Source organism: Trachemys scripta, chromosome 4 (assembly GCF_013100865.1).
Source record: "Trachemys scripta elegans isolate TJP31775 chromosome 4, CAS_Tse_1.0, whole genome shotgun sequence".
NCBI classification, from domain to species: domain Eukaryota; kingdom Metazoa; phylum Chordata; order Testudines; family Emydidae; genus Trachemys; species Trachemys scripta.
This window is the reverse complement of record NC_048301.1, coordinates 87,427,886-87,443,884: the sequence shown is the minus strand read 5'-3', so window position 1 is coordinate 87,443,884 and position 15,999 is coordinate 87,427,886. Positions and strand designations below refer to the sequence as shown.

The 15,999-nt window shown below is 47.1% G+C and overlaps 1 protein-coding gene across 1 annotated transcript in view; it reads right to left on the bottom strand.

The window, feature by feature from the left end:
- BBOX1 (gamma-butyrobetaine hydroxylase 1) overlaps positions 1 to 15,999 on the bottom strand; it is a 90,419-nt gene that overhangs the window by 14,208 nt on the left and 60,212 nt on the right. The gene's annotated exons all lie outside the window — the stretch shown is intronic.

Here is a 15,999-nt window from a genome sequence, read left to right as displayed (position 1 = left end):
CATTTCTTTTTCAAAGATTTTTAAGCCTTTAAATGACAGGGAAAATGTCAAATACAGAGTACCCTTTACAACATGGCCTTTCCCATATTCCCTTAAAAGAAAAATCTCTGGATGAAAGACGTCAAGATATAATTACTTGCCGTTCCCTTCGTACTTTCTGAGAGCTAGTACCATTATTTTTCCTCTACATTTTTATTAAATTTCAAGATGGATGAACTAAAATCAGCATGAGTCTTGCTGACAACAGCAACAAATTATATATTGTAAGGTGGTTGAGTACAAAGACATACAGTCATCAGATTTGCAATGCAGTCAAAATATGTTTCAAATGACACACCATGCAGCAAAGTCTAAGGCCAAAAACCACATGTTCTGGTTTGCACAAAGTTCATACAATTGAATATAGTTCATGGCAAACGTGTAATATAGATCCAGACATTTGTCTGGGAAGTGTAAGTCAACATATGCAGGCCATGCAATCACTGAAGACATGATTTAAAAAGAAAAATATGAAAACTCATTTCCCCTGGTGAATTACTGCAGACTAAATATACAAAACACAAGCCATTTGAAATATAGAGATAATGCTTATTTTTTATAAAATGCCCAGGTTAAACTTGAAAACACAGTTCAAAATGATTTATATATTGTATACAAAAACTTTTGCTTTGGGACAAGAATTTTTAAGTATAGGTATGCCAAAAACTGCTAAAGGCAGGTTTATAAAATTTCTGGGAAAAAAACCCAGAATATTAACAAATGTGTTCAACTGTCATGGGGAAATTCATTTAATTATATGGTATAGTAAGTATTCATCACATGTGACTTCAGTTCTAAAATATGAAGACCTCAACCACATTTGCACAGTTACTAATTTTAAGGCCAAAAAAAAAAAAAAAATGTGTTATGTCATCCTTGTCATTAGTGTTGAGGGTAGCTTTGTCGTGGAAGGCTCCAGAGCAATTTAATGGCTCCAAAGCATTTTAATCTATTGTAATGCTCTTGCTTCTGAGAAAATATATACCTCTGGTGAAATAAAAATACATTATAGAATTACTGTGACATTTTACAAAAAGGCACGTTCATTCTGTTAAACAAGGTATGCTATGGGAGTTCATCCACTGGAACATTCCTTCCATGTAAGGAGAGTCTATCAAAGATCAAGTTACTAACTTATAGCCAAATATTGATTAAATGCAAAAAGCTACATTAATGCACTGTCCAGCTTGAAAATGTAATGCACAGAAGTTAGCAAATTCAGACCTTAACATTGCTAAAGAGGTAGAACCCTGTCACAGGGAGAGTTGCTGTCTGATGAGAGTGCTGGTGCAAGAGGTAAAGGAGGAAAATATGGGTAATCCCAGAGGACTCTGATCCCTCAACAGAGAACAAAATGGGCTGGGAATGGTCTATGGATCAGTAACAAAGGTCAGATTCCAACTTCAGTTGCACAGCCTGCATGGCAGAAAATCAAGCACTGTGCAGGTACAACAATCATGTGTGTTTCATAGCAATACATACAGCCCACCTGAGATGAGAAGCTAGCCTGTTAGCTGTGACTGGGAATCATTGGCACTGAAATCTGCAACCATACTGAAACTCAGGCCACAAAAGGTTCTGGAACCCAAGACCAGTTTAGCAAAAATATACCACATTTTTGTATCTGAAATAGGAAAACTCAGCATGAGGCAGGGGTTCTCTGGACATTGAAAAACATAATAAAATATATATTTAAAAATATTTTGACTTAGAGGAAAATAACAGTGAGTTTCTGACTTTATAAGAGGTACTAGAGAGACTACGGGCTTGTCTAAATGGTGGCAAACCACACAAAGAGGCATAATTTGTGAAGTGCTCTAATGGGTTGTGCTGTAATTCCCTATGTTGGCACACTACCTACTTCGCATTGGTGTAGTTCTGTTTCAGCTACACCAGGAATCTCTTATGTATCTATTTGTCCAAGCTTTCTCAACTGACTGAAGCAGGAAACCCCGATTCTTAGCCAATCATCTTCTGCGTTACAGCTGCAGTATCTGGGGAGTGCAATTTGTCTGATCCACTCATCCAGAATATCAGTGACTGAATGGAAACCCTGTATAGTATAGCGACATATATAGAACTTGGAGGGAGCAGCACAGGTTGAAGAAAAAAGAAGTTTGGAAGATGCACCAGGAAGTCAGTCTGTGCACCCGTGGCTGGCATGCAGACTGCGGCATGTCTGTAAATAGATATCCTAATAGTCAGTTTAGTTTTAGAAACAGGGAGTCCTCTCAAGTTATTACCCAGCACGCAGTACATAAAACATACAGTAACCTACATACTTTGGTAAGGACACCTTTAAAAATGAGTGACGATAAATAAAAATAAATGTACTTGGTTTCTGTGCTCTGAAAGGACATCTGGGCAAGATTAAAGACTTGTGCTTCTTTCTTCATTGTGGGAGCTGCATTTACTGTTGTTCTGTTATTGGGAGAATCTGCAAACTGGTTGGGATATTTATTTAGCAAGGCTGCCAATCTGAAATTTATAATTTTGTTTCTAACATTTGTTAGACCTTTGGATTTGAGTGCCATTAAAATAACAAGGAATTATTAGGAATTATTATTTTATTATAGTTTTTTTTTGAAAAACCCTCAACATTACACATAAGCACTAATTGAACTTCTTTGTTAGGGTCTAAGAAATTGATTGTAAAGTCTTTCACTAAGTCTTTTGCTAAAAACTGCATGTTCAATAGGTTCTTACTAAAAAATGTGCAGTTGGGCTGCATATGGAAATGCCAACGCCAGATGCTGAAATTTCCTAATAATTCATGTCTCAAAGTGAAACGCATTAAAACTGGGGGGAAAGATGCTAAATGTAGCCAAAAATATCGTCAGGAGAGAAATGAGTAAGTGTAACTGAATATTAAGTCCCCCTCTATTCTATGATCTTTTAAATGAATTCCAACTACAAATGACATATAAAAATCTTGAAAAAGACTAATGTGCTACATTATATAGCCTAACAAACATAATATATATATAAAAGACAGTTACCTTTTCTGTAACTGGTGTTCTTCAAGATGTGTTGCTCATGTCTATTCTACAATAGGTGTGCATGCTTGCCACGTGCACCAGTGCTGAAAGTTTTTCTCCTAGCAGTACCCATAGGGGAGCGCCACAGTGACCCCTGGAGTGGCGCCTCCATGACGTGGTATAAGGGGCACTGCTCGCTCCCCCCACCCTCAGTTCCTTCCTACCAGACAACTCCGACAGAGGGGAAGGAGGGTGGGATGTGGAATAGACATGAGCAACACATCTCGAAGAACACCAGTTACGGAAAAGGAAACTGTCTTTTCTTCTTCTTAGAGTGATTGCTCATGTGTATTCCACAATAGGTGATTCCAAGCTATGTCCATTGGAGGTGGGTAGGAGTTTACAAATTCTTGGGACGGAGTACAGTCCTGCCGAACCCGGTGTCTTCCCTGGTTTGGGAGACGATCGCATAGTGCGAGGTGAACATGTGAACTGAAAACCACCTGACAGCCCTACAAATGTCCTGGATGCGGGCCAAAAAGGCAGCTGACGAGGCTTGCGCCTGAGTCGAGTGCACCTTCACAATTGGTGGCAGAGCGATTCCCGCCAGGTCACAACAAGTACGGATGCATGAAGTGATCCAGTTGGAGAGCCGCTGAGTGAAGATCGGCCGACCTTTCATGCGCTTGGCCAGGCGATGAACAGTTGCGAGGACTTTCTGAACAGCTTAGTCCGCTCCAGGTAGAAAGCCAGAGCCCATCTCACATCCAGCATGTGGAGATGGCGCTCCTCACTGGACGCGTGGGGCTTGGTGCAGAGGACCGGTAGAAAAATGTCCTGACCCATGTGATAGGCGGAGACCACCTTCGGGAGGAACAAAGGGTGTGGGCGGAGCTGGACCTTATCCTTATGAAACACCATGTATGGGGGCTTGGAGGTCAGGGCCCTGAACTCCGAGACCCACCTGGCCAACGTGATTACAGCCAGGAAGGCCACCTTCCATGAGAGGTGGGACCAGGAGCACATGGCTAGCGGCTCAAATGGGGGCCCCGTGAGACGGGCCAACACCAGGTTTAAGTCCCACTGCGGGACTGGGGGCCTAAAATACGGGAAGAGACAATCCAATCCCTTAAGGAATCGGCTAGTTATAGCATGGGAGAATACCGTGTGGCCCTGCACTGGCAGATGGAAGGCCGATATCGCCACCAGGTGCACCTTGACTGACGAGGGCGCCAGGTCCTGGGCTCTAAGGTGGAGGAGATAGTCCAGAATAAGATGGATCAGGGCGGCCACTGGGGAAACGCCCCGCTCGTCCGCCCATCTGGAAAATCGAGACCACTTTGCCAAGTAGGCTCGGTGCATGGAGGGTTGCCTGCTTTTTAGGAGGACATATTAAAGCCCTTCTGAGCACGTCCTTTCGTCCCTACCTAACCATTGAGCAGCCACGCCGTGAGGTGGAGTGCCACTAGGTTGGAGTGGAGGAGGCAGCCCTGGTCCTGGGAGAGCAGGTCCGGGCAGGACCGCAATGGCCATGGCGGGGCAACTGCCAGGCCCATGAGGGTCCCGTACCAATGTTGCCTGGGCCATGCCGGGGCAATCAGAAGGACCCAGGCCTTGTCCATCTTTATCTTTTCCAGGACCTTGCCGGTCAGCGGGAACGGGGGAAAGGCATAGAGAAACTGGCCTGACCAGGATAGGAGGAAGGCATCAGAGATAGTGCCCCATCCCAGCCCCTCTCCCCCCGCCGCCCCCCAAGCAGAACTGAGGACAGCGACGGTTCTGCCGAGTCATGAACAGGTCCACCTGGGGAGTTCCCCACACTCGGAAAAGTCTGTGCATCACCTCTGGGTGGAGGGACCACTTGTGCTGAGAGGAGAAGTCCCTGCTCAAGCGATCCGCCCGCGCATTCTGGGCGCCCGGCAGATGGAAGGCCTGTAGGCAGATGTGGGCTATACAAAAATCCCACAGCCTGAGGGCTTCACGGCAGATGATCAGGTCCCACCTTGCCTGTTGATGTAAAACATCAAGGTCGTGTTGTCTGTGAGGATCCTGACCACCCGGCCCTCCAGGTGTGAGCGGAAGGCCACGCATGCCAGCCGTACCACCCTGAGCTCCTTGACGTTTATGTGGAGGGTCAGAGCCTAAGCCAACCACAGACCGTGGGTCTGAACGTTCCCCACATGGTCCCCCCAACCCAGGTCCAATGCATCGGACACCAGTTCCAGCGACGGGGCCCTGCCACTGATTGGGACCCCTTGACGCATTTTTCTCGGGGAGGACCACCACCGAAGGGAGGTGATCACCGGTTCAGGTACTGTGAGGACTTTGTCCATCCTGTCCCTGGCCTTAGAGAACTCTGAGACTAACCAGAGCTGGAGGGGCCTCATCCTGAGTCTGGCGTAATGGACCAGATACGTGCACGCCGACATATAACCCAAGAGCTGGAGACACGCTCTGGCTGTTGTCACCGGAAACCTTGTGACCGGGTCGATGAACCTATCCGGTGGGAGGGAGGCTCTGGCCGACGAGGCGTCCAGGACCGCCCTGATAAACTCTATGCATTGAACTGGGACTAACATCGACTTGGTGTTGTTTACCCACAGGCCCAAAGAGGTGCACATGGACAGAAGGAGCGCCATGTGATCCTGCACCTGCGACTGGGAGCTACCCTTGACTAACCAGTCGTCCAGACAGGGGAAGATCTGGACCCCCCGGCGCCTGAGGTAGGCCGCTACCACTGACCTACATTTCGTGAATTCCCTGGGGCCAGTGGACAGGCCAAACGGGATGATCGTAAATTGGTAGTGTTGCTGCCTCACGACAAAATGGAGGAAGCATCTGTGCCCCTCGAATATATGAATGTGGAAGTACGCGTCCTGCAGATCAAGGGCGGCGTACCAGTCCCCGGGATCCAGGGAGGGGAGGATGGAGGCCAGGGAGACCATGCAGAACTTGAGCTTCACTATGTACTGGTTCAGCCTTGCAGGTCCAAGATGGGCCTGAGCCCCACTTTGGCCTTTGGGATTAGGCAATAGCAGGAGTAATACCCTTTGCCTTTGAACTTCCCGGGTACCACTTCCACCGGTCCTAGGCCCAGGAGCCGCCCCACCTCCTGCTCGAGCACAGCCTTGTGCGAGGGGTCCCCCACGAGGGACGGGGGTGAGGGGATGGTTGGGCAGGGAGGAAGTAAACTGGAGGGTGTAGCCCCGGGAGATGGTGTTGAGGACGCATCGGTCCAAAGTCAGCCACGACCACTCTGGGAGGAAAGCACACAACCGATTGGAGAAGGGAAGTTTTATTGAAGGTGGATCCCTGACTAGAACTGGCAGGGCGCCCCCTGGTGTCCCATCAAAACTGCATTTTCCCCGCCTGCCTGCCCTTGGAGGACCCAGGTTGGGGGGCAGGCAGAGACTGCCTCTGTGGGCACCTCTTATAGTCCCGTGACTTCTTACAAGCAGCCTCATATTTTGGGTGGGTGGTCTGAGCGGAAGTCTGCTGCGGCTTGAACTTAGGTTTAGCTGGAGCCGGAACATAAGACCCAGAGTCTGGAGAGTCGTGTGGGAGTCTTGCAGGCCATGCAGCTTTGTATCCGTTTGTTCCACAAACAGAGCTTTGCCGTCAAACGGGAGGTCCTGCAGGGAGGTCTGCGCCTCGCTGGACAGCCCAGAGAGTAGGAGCCATGACGCTATTCTGATGGACACTACGGAGGCCATGGGCGCACGGCCATGTCCGCCACATCCAAAGCTGCCTGCAGGGTTTCCTGACAGTCACTGTACCCTCCTCCACCAGCGCTTTGAACTCCTCCCAGTCACGCTCCTGGAGGGAGTCCTCGAACTTGGGCAGGGAGCCCCACAGATTGAACTCATACCGGCCCAGGAGAGCCTGGTGGTTCGCCACCCGTAACTGGAAGCTTGAGGACAAATACATTTTCCTTCCAAAAGAATTCCAGCTTCCGTGAATCTTTATTTTTCCAAGGGAGGCGGGGCCGTAATCGCCTCATCCAGGAAGGGTGAGGAGGCCGGCGCGTGTCCACCGGTACTGGAGGGTCCACCAACTGGTCGGTCTCCAGGCACGGTGCCGAGGATGTACGTCCCACTGACTCCTTCCTCGGAGGTCCGTCCCACCGACTCCTTCCTCGGAGGTCCGTCCCACCGACTCCTTCCTCGGAGGTCCGTCCCACCGACTCCTTCCTCAGAGGTCCGTCCCACCGACTCCTTCCTCAGAGGTCCGAAGAGGCAGGCCGATGGTCCTTCTGAGGCTCCGGCCACTGAGCGAGCCCACATCAGGGGCTGCGTCGGGAGCCACGGTGTACACTGGTACCATTGGGCTGGCCACGGGGCCTGGTGCCACTGCACCTGCTGTGGCACAGGCAGAGCCGGTTGTTCGGCCTGACTGGCCTGGCACATTGATGGATGACTACGAAGGGAGGCTGGGCTGACATATGACCTGCCGCTGTCCCCGGACTGGGAGAAGCAGTGGTGCCGGGAGCGATGCCGACCACTGGACCGTGATCTCGACATGGAGAACTGGTACTGTCAGTAACAGCTGCTCCGTGATCGGCTCCGATGGGTGGACCTGTGACGGTGAGACGCCGGCGATCGATGCCCAGGGCTGCAGAGGTGGTGCCATGGCGGGGTCCTGGCGGGGATGCCGAACGGGAATGACGTCGACGTCTGTGCCGTGACCATCTGCGATAACCCCTCCGAGACAAGGACCTTTGGCGACATCTGCCTTGGTCCCATCGGTGTTCAATCCTCGAGGCGGAGCGGTGCCCAGAGTCTCGGTCGGACAGAACCCAACCAGACAGTCTGGTGGGCGTCGAGGGTGATCCATGTGGACTTTTCCCTGAATGGTCGCTGGGTGGTGAACGGCGTCAGGAACGTTCCCTCGACCGAGACCGGTACCGAGCCGCGGGTGACTGCAGAGATCCCAGCGGTGGCTTGCTTCTGGAGTGCGGGGCCGACACCGGTGGTGCTCCTGGTACCAGCCTGGACATAACATCCCAGGCTGCCTGCAGCACCTCTGGCATGGAGGGCATCCGGACATCTGGGGAGGCCTGCTCCGAATGGGCCAGGCTACTCCGCTTGACTTGAGTCGGAGGCCTAGAGGCTGGTGGGGATCAAGGACTGCCTGACATGGGTCTAGCCTCTGTCCTGGGTTAACTCCAGTGTCACAATGAAGAAGGCCTCTTTCTAGCCTTCTTGGCGTGCCCCATGGACAGAGAGCGGTGCCAACTGGCTGATAGTGCCGAAGGGTCACCGCGCACTGACACTGCGGTGCTGACTTGGAGTGGTGCGCCAGAGCCGGGGTCAGCACCGACTCCATCAGAATAGCCTGGAGCCTAACGTCCCTTTCTCTTTTGGTCCAAGGCTTAAACGACTTGCAAATCTTGCAGCGATCGTTGAGATGGATTTCCCCCAAACAGCGCAGACAGTCCGCGTGCAGCTCACTCAGTGGCATAGATCGCCTACAAGTATCACAGAACTTAAACCCCGGGGCGCGGGGCATGCCTCAGCCCGGGCGCTCTAACTACCTACCTACCTACAGGTACCATACACTGAACGAACAAGCAGTTTTGGGGACGAGATACAGCAAAGCTGGAGCAGAGCAATTCAGAAGCACCTTCACTGGCGGCAAGAAGGAACTGAGGGTGGGGGAAGCACGCAGCACCCCTTATACTGCACCATGAAGGCGCCACTCCAGGAGTCGCTGGTGTGCTCCCCTATGGGCAATGCTGGGGAAAAACTTCAGGCACCAGTGGCACGCACACCTATTGTGGAATACACATGAGCAATCACTCGAAGAACTGTATTCATATGCATTAACCTATTTCCTTAAATATTTACTAGGCATTTACTTCATACAAACCCGTATTATAACGCTTAAAGCTATTTTTCAGACGTTACAAATGACTATGATAATTTCTTAAAACCCTAAAGTAATTAGGGTGAATTTCGCCTCTGTGCAGAGGGCCAGAGCAAGACCTATGCATATATTCACAATGATCCCTACTAGCCTTGGAATCTATGATTATCTAGTCTGACCTTCTGTATAACACAGGCCATAAAACTTCCGTAAAATAACTCCTTATGAACTACAGAAGATCTTTTAGAAAACCATACAATCTTGATTTAAAAATTGCCAGTGATGGACAATCCACCAGGACCCTGGGTAAATTGTTCCAATGGTTAATTATGCTCACTGTTAAAAGAATTACATCTTATTTCCAGTCTGAATTTGTCTAGCTTCAACCTCCATATATTGGATGATGTTATACCTTTCTCTGCTAGATTGTAGAGCCCATTAACAAATATTTGTTCCCATGTAGGTACTTATAGACCAGTGGTGGGCAACCTGAGGCCTGTGGGGTGAACGTGGCCCGTCAGGGTAATCTGCTGGCAGGCCGAGAGACAGTTTGTTTACATTGACCGTCCGCAGGCACGGCCACCCACAGTTCCCAGTGGCCACGGTTTGCCATTCCCGGCCAATGGGAGCTGAAGGAAGTGGTCATGCCTGCGGACAATCAATGTAAACAAATTGTCTCGCGGCCTGTCAGCGGATTACCCTGACGGACCACATGTGGCCCGCAGGCAGGTTGCCCACCACTGTTATAGACTGTGATCAAGTCATCCCTTAACCTTCTCTTTGTTAAGCTAAACAGATTGAGCTTCTTTGGTCTATCACTACAAGGCATGTTTTCTAATCCTTTCATCATTCTGGTGGCTCTTCTCTGAACCCTCTCATTTATCAACCTTTTTGAAATGTGGATACCAGAATTGGACAGTAGTCCAGCAGCAGTTACACCAGTGCCAAATACAAAGCTTATGCGCCTCTTAAGTTGAGGGTTTTAGTGGGACTTAAGTGGTGCATAAGCTTTGTGCTGGCCCTTCTCTGTGCAGGGTGGATTTCACCAATGATTTATGACAAAATCCATTAGCAAAACCTCTTTTGTAAAGATCTGGCTAGTTACACCCTCAAAATTACTGCATATTCAGTTAGGGATGAAACCACTAATAGCTAACTACAACTTGAGGGCAGCTGAATGACACTCAAGAAGATGGTATCACCTTGAATATAATGTGTGTGTGTGGGGGAGAGCGAGAGAGTGCAGCTACTCGAGCATTGGAAATGAAGAGTATCAGTTGAGAGAGGAAGTGAGGTTTAGCCAACATCTGCCCAAATTTCTGTTTTCAGTCTCTGAGGCTAAAGTCTCTCCTAAACAAGACAAAAGAATGTATTCATATAGGGCTAAATGTTCCAATCACAGTGGCTCTACTATGTCTGCAAACTATGAATATGTATACAGAAAATGGTAACCATTACCTGACCCAAAGCCAAGTGAAATCAACCGGTCTTTCTAATGATGTCAGTGTGGTTTGCATCAGACTTCATGTATGCAGGTAATTACCCCTTTGTGTGCACATTCTTTGCAGGTGCAATTAAACTGTAAAGCTTTGGAAATTTATTCCTTATTTTCATAATAGTAACATTTAGTACATATTAACGTTTTACATTTTCAGAGCACTGGACAATATTAACAAATGAGTTCTCACATCTCTGTGAGATAGTTAACTACTCTATTATTATCTCTGATTTAGAGATGGTGAAAACAGATGAGTACACTTGCCCAAGGCTCAGCCCAAAGGGTTCTGGCTCCGAACTCTATACTAAGACAATTAGGCCATGTTCAGAAAGAGGGTTCAGAGAAGAGCCATGAGAATGATTAATGGATTGGGAAACTTGGCTTATAGTGGTAGTCTAAAGAAGCTCAATCTATTTTTCTTAACAAGCTGTCTGTAGTGTATATTATTAGTTTCTATGCTTGCAAGTTTGGCAATCTGTTTCAAAAAAAGAATGTCTGCTCAACAGATTTTTTTTCCACAAGTGCTCAAAGCTGTATTAGTGTATATACCCTTCTATGCATATCTTCCCTTTTATAATAAGCTGCTCTTCTTTGGCACTAGACAGTAAAGTGATATTTCTCAGTGCCATTCTGTGCACAGGCTGTTGATTCCATCGTGTTACTGATTTGTTTTTATTTGAACCTAAAGGCCAAATACTCTGAAAAGCTAGTCTCCTGTTTTAAAATTTGCCTTTCACACCTAGAACACTCATGAGATTTCACTCTGAGATGCTAAGTTCTACACCAACTTTACATTTTCATTTATGTAGCAAATATCCTATAGTGAACATGCCAATTTTCAAATACTTTGACTAAGATTTTAAACAATAAAAAAATTCCTGTATTTTCTTTTAAACGTTGAGCTACTAGTCAAGTTGGAAATGTGGCACAGTTGAAATCATCTTTCTATATCCTGGCTAACACAATGAGTTTTGGAGAAGTGAGGCAACTTACAAACCTTTTCCCTTTCATTCATAATATGACATCATAGCCAAGAGCTTTCCCTGAAATGTTAATTACAGTAACTCCCCACTTAATGTCATCCCGGTTAACGTTGTTTCATTGTTACGTTGCTGATCAATTAGAGAACATGCTTGTTTAAAGTTGTGCAATGCTGCCTTATAATGTTGTTTGGCAGCCGCCTACTTTGTCCACTGCTTGCAGAAAGAGCAACCCGTTGGAGGCTTGGAACCAGGGTGGACCGGCAGCCCTCCATCAGCTCCCTGCTCCCCAAAGTTCCCTGTGTGGCAGCCGCCCAGCAGGTTATCAATTGCCGGCAGTTCAGCTGTCCCTCCCTCCACTGCCATGTGCTGCTCCTGCCCTCGGCCTTGGAGCTGCTCCCGGGAGTCTCCTGCTTGCTGTGAAGGGCATGGGGGAAAGGAAGGGGGCTAATGTCAGGGTGTCCCCCTCCTTGCCAACAATGCCAGCATGGCTAAACAATGGAGTAAAAGAGGTGTTTAGAGACACAAAGGCATCCTTTAAAAATTGGAAGTCAAATCCTAGCGAGGAAAATAGAAAGGAACATATTTTCTGGCAAGTCACATGTAAAAATATAATTATGTAGGTCAAAGAAGAATTTGAAGTGCAACTAGCACAAGACAGAAACTAAGAACAAAATTTTTTCTAAGTACATCAGAAGCAGGAAGATTGCCAAACAATCACTGGGGCCACTGGACGATCAAAATGTTAAAGGAGCACTCAAGAAAGAGAAAGCCATTGCAGAGAAGCTAAATGAATACTTTGCCTCGGTGTTCACTGCAGGGGATATGAGTGAGATTCCCATACCTGAGCCATTCCTTTTAGGTGATAAATCTGAGGAACTGTCCCAGATTGAGGCGTCAATAGAGGAGCTTTTGGAAAAAAATGATTAATTAAACAGTAATAAGTCACCAGGACCAGACCAGATGGTATTCACCCAGGAGTTTAGAAGGAGCTCAAATATGAAACTGCATAACTACTCACTGTTGTACGTAACCTATCACTTAAATCAGCATCTGTACCAGCTGACTGGAGGATAGCTAACGTGATGCCAATTTTTAAAAAAGACTCCAGAAGCGATCTTGGTAATTACAAGCCGGTAAGCCTCATTTCAGTAGGAGGCAAAATGGTTGAAACTATAGTAAAGAACTGAATTATCAGACACATAGATGAACACAGTATGTTGGGGAAGAGTCATCACAGCGTTTGTAAAGGGAAATCATGCCTCACCAATTTATTAGAATTCTTTGAGGATGTCAATAAACACATGGACAAGGGTGATCCAGTGGATATAGAGTACTTAGACTTTCAGAAAGCCTTTGGAAGGTCCCTCACCAAAGGCTCTTCAGACAAAGTAAGGATTCATGGGATAAGAGGAAAGGTCCTCTCATGGATCAGGAAGTGGTTAAAAGGTAAGAATCAAAGGATAGGAATAAATGGCGAGTTTTCACAATAGAAGGCGATAAATAGCTGGGTCCCCAAAAGACCTGTACTAGGACCAGTGCTGTTCAACATAATCATAAATGATCTGGAAAAAGGGGTAAAAAATAAGGTGGCAAAGTTTGCTGACAATACAAAATGATTCAAGATAGTTAAGTCCAAAGCTGACTAACAAGAGTTACAAAGGGAATCTCAAACATTGGGTGACTGGGAAACAAAATTGCAGATGAAATTCAATGTTGATAAATGCAAAATAATTCACATTGGAAAACATAATTCCAACTATCCATACAAAATGATGGGATCTAAATTAGCTGTTATTGCTCAAGAAAGGAATTTTGGAGTCATCTTGGATAGGTCTCTGAAAATATTTGCTTAATGTGCAGCAGCAGTCAAAAAAGCTAAGAGAAAGTTAGGAATCATTAGGAAAGGGATATATAAGAAGACAGGAAATATGCCATTATGGAAATCCATGATATGCACATATCTGGAATACTGTGTACAGTTCTGGTTGCTCCACCTAAAAAAAGAAATATTAGAATTGGAAAAAGTAGAGAGAAGAGCAACAAAAATGATTAGGGGAATGGAACAGCTTCCATATGAGGAGAGAATAAAAAGACTGGGACTGTTCTGATTGGAAAAGAGATTGAAGGGGATACGATAGAGATCTATAAAATCATGAATGGCGAGGAGAAAGTGAATAAGAAAGTGTTATTTACCCTTGCACATACCACAAGAACCAGAGGTCACCCAATGAAATTAATAGATAGCAGGTTTAAAACAAACATATGAAAGTACTTCTTCACACAACTCATAATCAACCTGGGGAACTCATTACCAGGGGACGTTGCGAAGGCCAAAAATATAACAGGGTTAAAAAAGAATTAGATAAGTTCCTGGAGGATAGGTCCACCAATGGCTATTAGCCAAGAGAGTTAGGAATGCAATCACATGCTTTGGGTGTCCCTAAACCTCTGACTGCTAGAAGCTGGGACTGGATGGTAGGGAATGGATCATTCGATAATTGGCCCTGTTCTGTTCACTCCCTGTGTAGAATCTGGCACTGACCACTCATGCAGTATGGCCGTTTTTATGTTCTGAACTTCAAGACGTTAATCTGTTTATCTTGTCAAAAAGAAGATTGAGAGGTGACTTGATTATATTGTACAAGTACCTTCACAGGGAGAAAATACCAGATATTAAAAGGCTCTTTAATCTAGCAGAAAAATGTATAACATGAAGCAATGGCAGGAAACTGAAGCCAGACAAATTCAAATTAAAAACAAGGCACAAGTTTTGGACAGTAAGTGTGATTAACCATTGGAACAAACCACCAAGGGAAGAAGTGGATTTTCCATCTCTTGTCTTCAGATCAAGGACTTGTCTACACTTGAAAACACTAGAGTGATAGAGCTGCACTGCTGCAACTGTAGTGCTTCAGAGTAAACACTACCTATGCTAATGGGAGGGGCTCTCCATCGGCGTAGGCAATCCACTTCCCTGAGAAGCGGAAACGAGGTTAATGGAAGAATTTTTCTGTTGACCAAGTGCTGTCTACACACCGGGGGTTAGGTCAGCATAACTACGTTGCTCAGGGGTGTGGATTTTTCACACTCTTGAGTGACGTAGCTATGGTGATGTAAGCTCCCAGTGTAGACCAGCCCCAAGAATGGATGCCTTTCTGGAAGGTATGATTTAGTCAAACACAAGCTTTTCAGCTCAGTACAGGGGTAACTGGTATGATATACAGGACGCTACACAAAAATACCTAATTGTCCCTTCTGGCCTTAAAAATCTATGAATCCATTAACTGTTTCCAAATCTAGTTCTTAGCCCAGTATAGTTGATAAGATTAGCTCCTGAAAGCACTAACCTGTTACTTTACTGAAGCTGACCTGAAAATCCATAATAGACTTTCTTAGACAATTTTTCCTTGAGTATTAATATAATAAGTATGCTTTTGAGCCAACATCTGGGGCTTGCTTTATTCATTGCTAAGTGCCAAGAAAGCTCTGGTAGAGCTGTCTGGGTATGGAGCAGAGTAAGTCTGTCACCCTTTTTAAAGCATCCTGTTGGGAGGGTGGCAGCTCCACTCTGACTCTAAAGTAGGGTTATGGCTTAATAGCACAATTTATCCCTAAATCTCTAACTCTTGTAGTTCCTAAAGTATCTGCTGCTAAACTCATGTCAGAACTGAAATGGAGTGGAAAGCAATACAGTAATTGGAATGATGTGATTTTGAAGCAGGGGTGGGCAAATTTTTTGGCCCGAGGGCCACATCTGGGAATAGAAATTGTATGGCGGGCCTTGAATACTCACAAAATTGGGGTTGGGGTGTGGGAGGGGGTGAGGGATTCAGGGTGTGGCCAGAAATGAGGAGTTCAGGATGCGGGAGGGGGCTCCGGACTGAGGGTGGGAGGATGAGGACTCCGGTTTGGGATGCGGGCTACTGGGATGAAAAGTTTGGGGTGTAGAAGGGTGCTCCGGGCTGGGACTGAGGGGTTTGGAGAGTGGGAGGGAGATCAGGGCTGGGGGGTAGGGTACAAGAAGGAGTGCAGACTCTGGCTAGGGGTGCGGGCTCTGGTGTGGAGCTGGGGATGAGGGTTTTGGGGTGAAGGAGGGTGCTCCAGGCTGGGATTGAGGGGTTCAGAGTGGGGAGGGAGATCAGGGCTGCAGGGTTTGGGGCATGGGGGGTTGATGGGGTGCAGGTTCTAGGCGTTGCTTACTTCCCAGTGGCTCCCAGAAGCAGCAGCATGTCCCTTCTCTGGCTCCTATGTGGAGGCTGCACCATCTGCAGGCACCGCCCCAGCAGCTCCCATTGGCCATGGTTCCAGGCCAATAGGATATGCAGGGGTGGTGCTTGGAGCAGGGGCAGCGTGCAGATTAGAGCCCTCTGGCTAACCCTATGCCTAGGAGCCGGAGGGGGGGCCATGCTGCTGCTTCCGGGAGCCACGTGGAGAGACCCCCGACCCTGCTCCCCGGCTGGAGCGCCAGAGCGGGGCAAGCTCCAGTCCCCGCTCCCCAGGGGAAGCTCGAGAGCCGGATTAAAACGGCTGGTCGGCCGTAGTTTGCCCACCCCTGTTTTAAAGTCTGATATCTTGTGAATGGCCAAGAATAGAAACACTTGCCAGTACAAAAGCTTTTACGGGCAGAAAATATTTA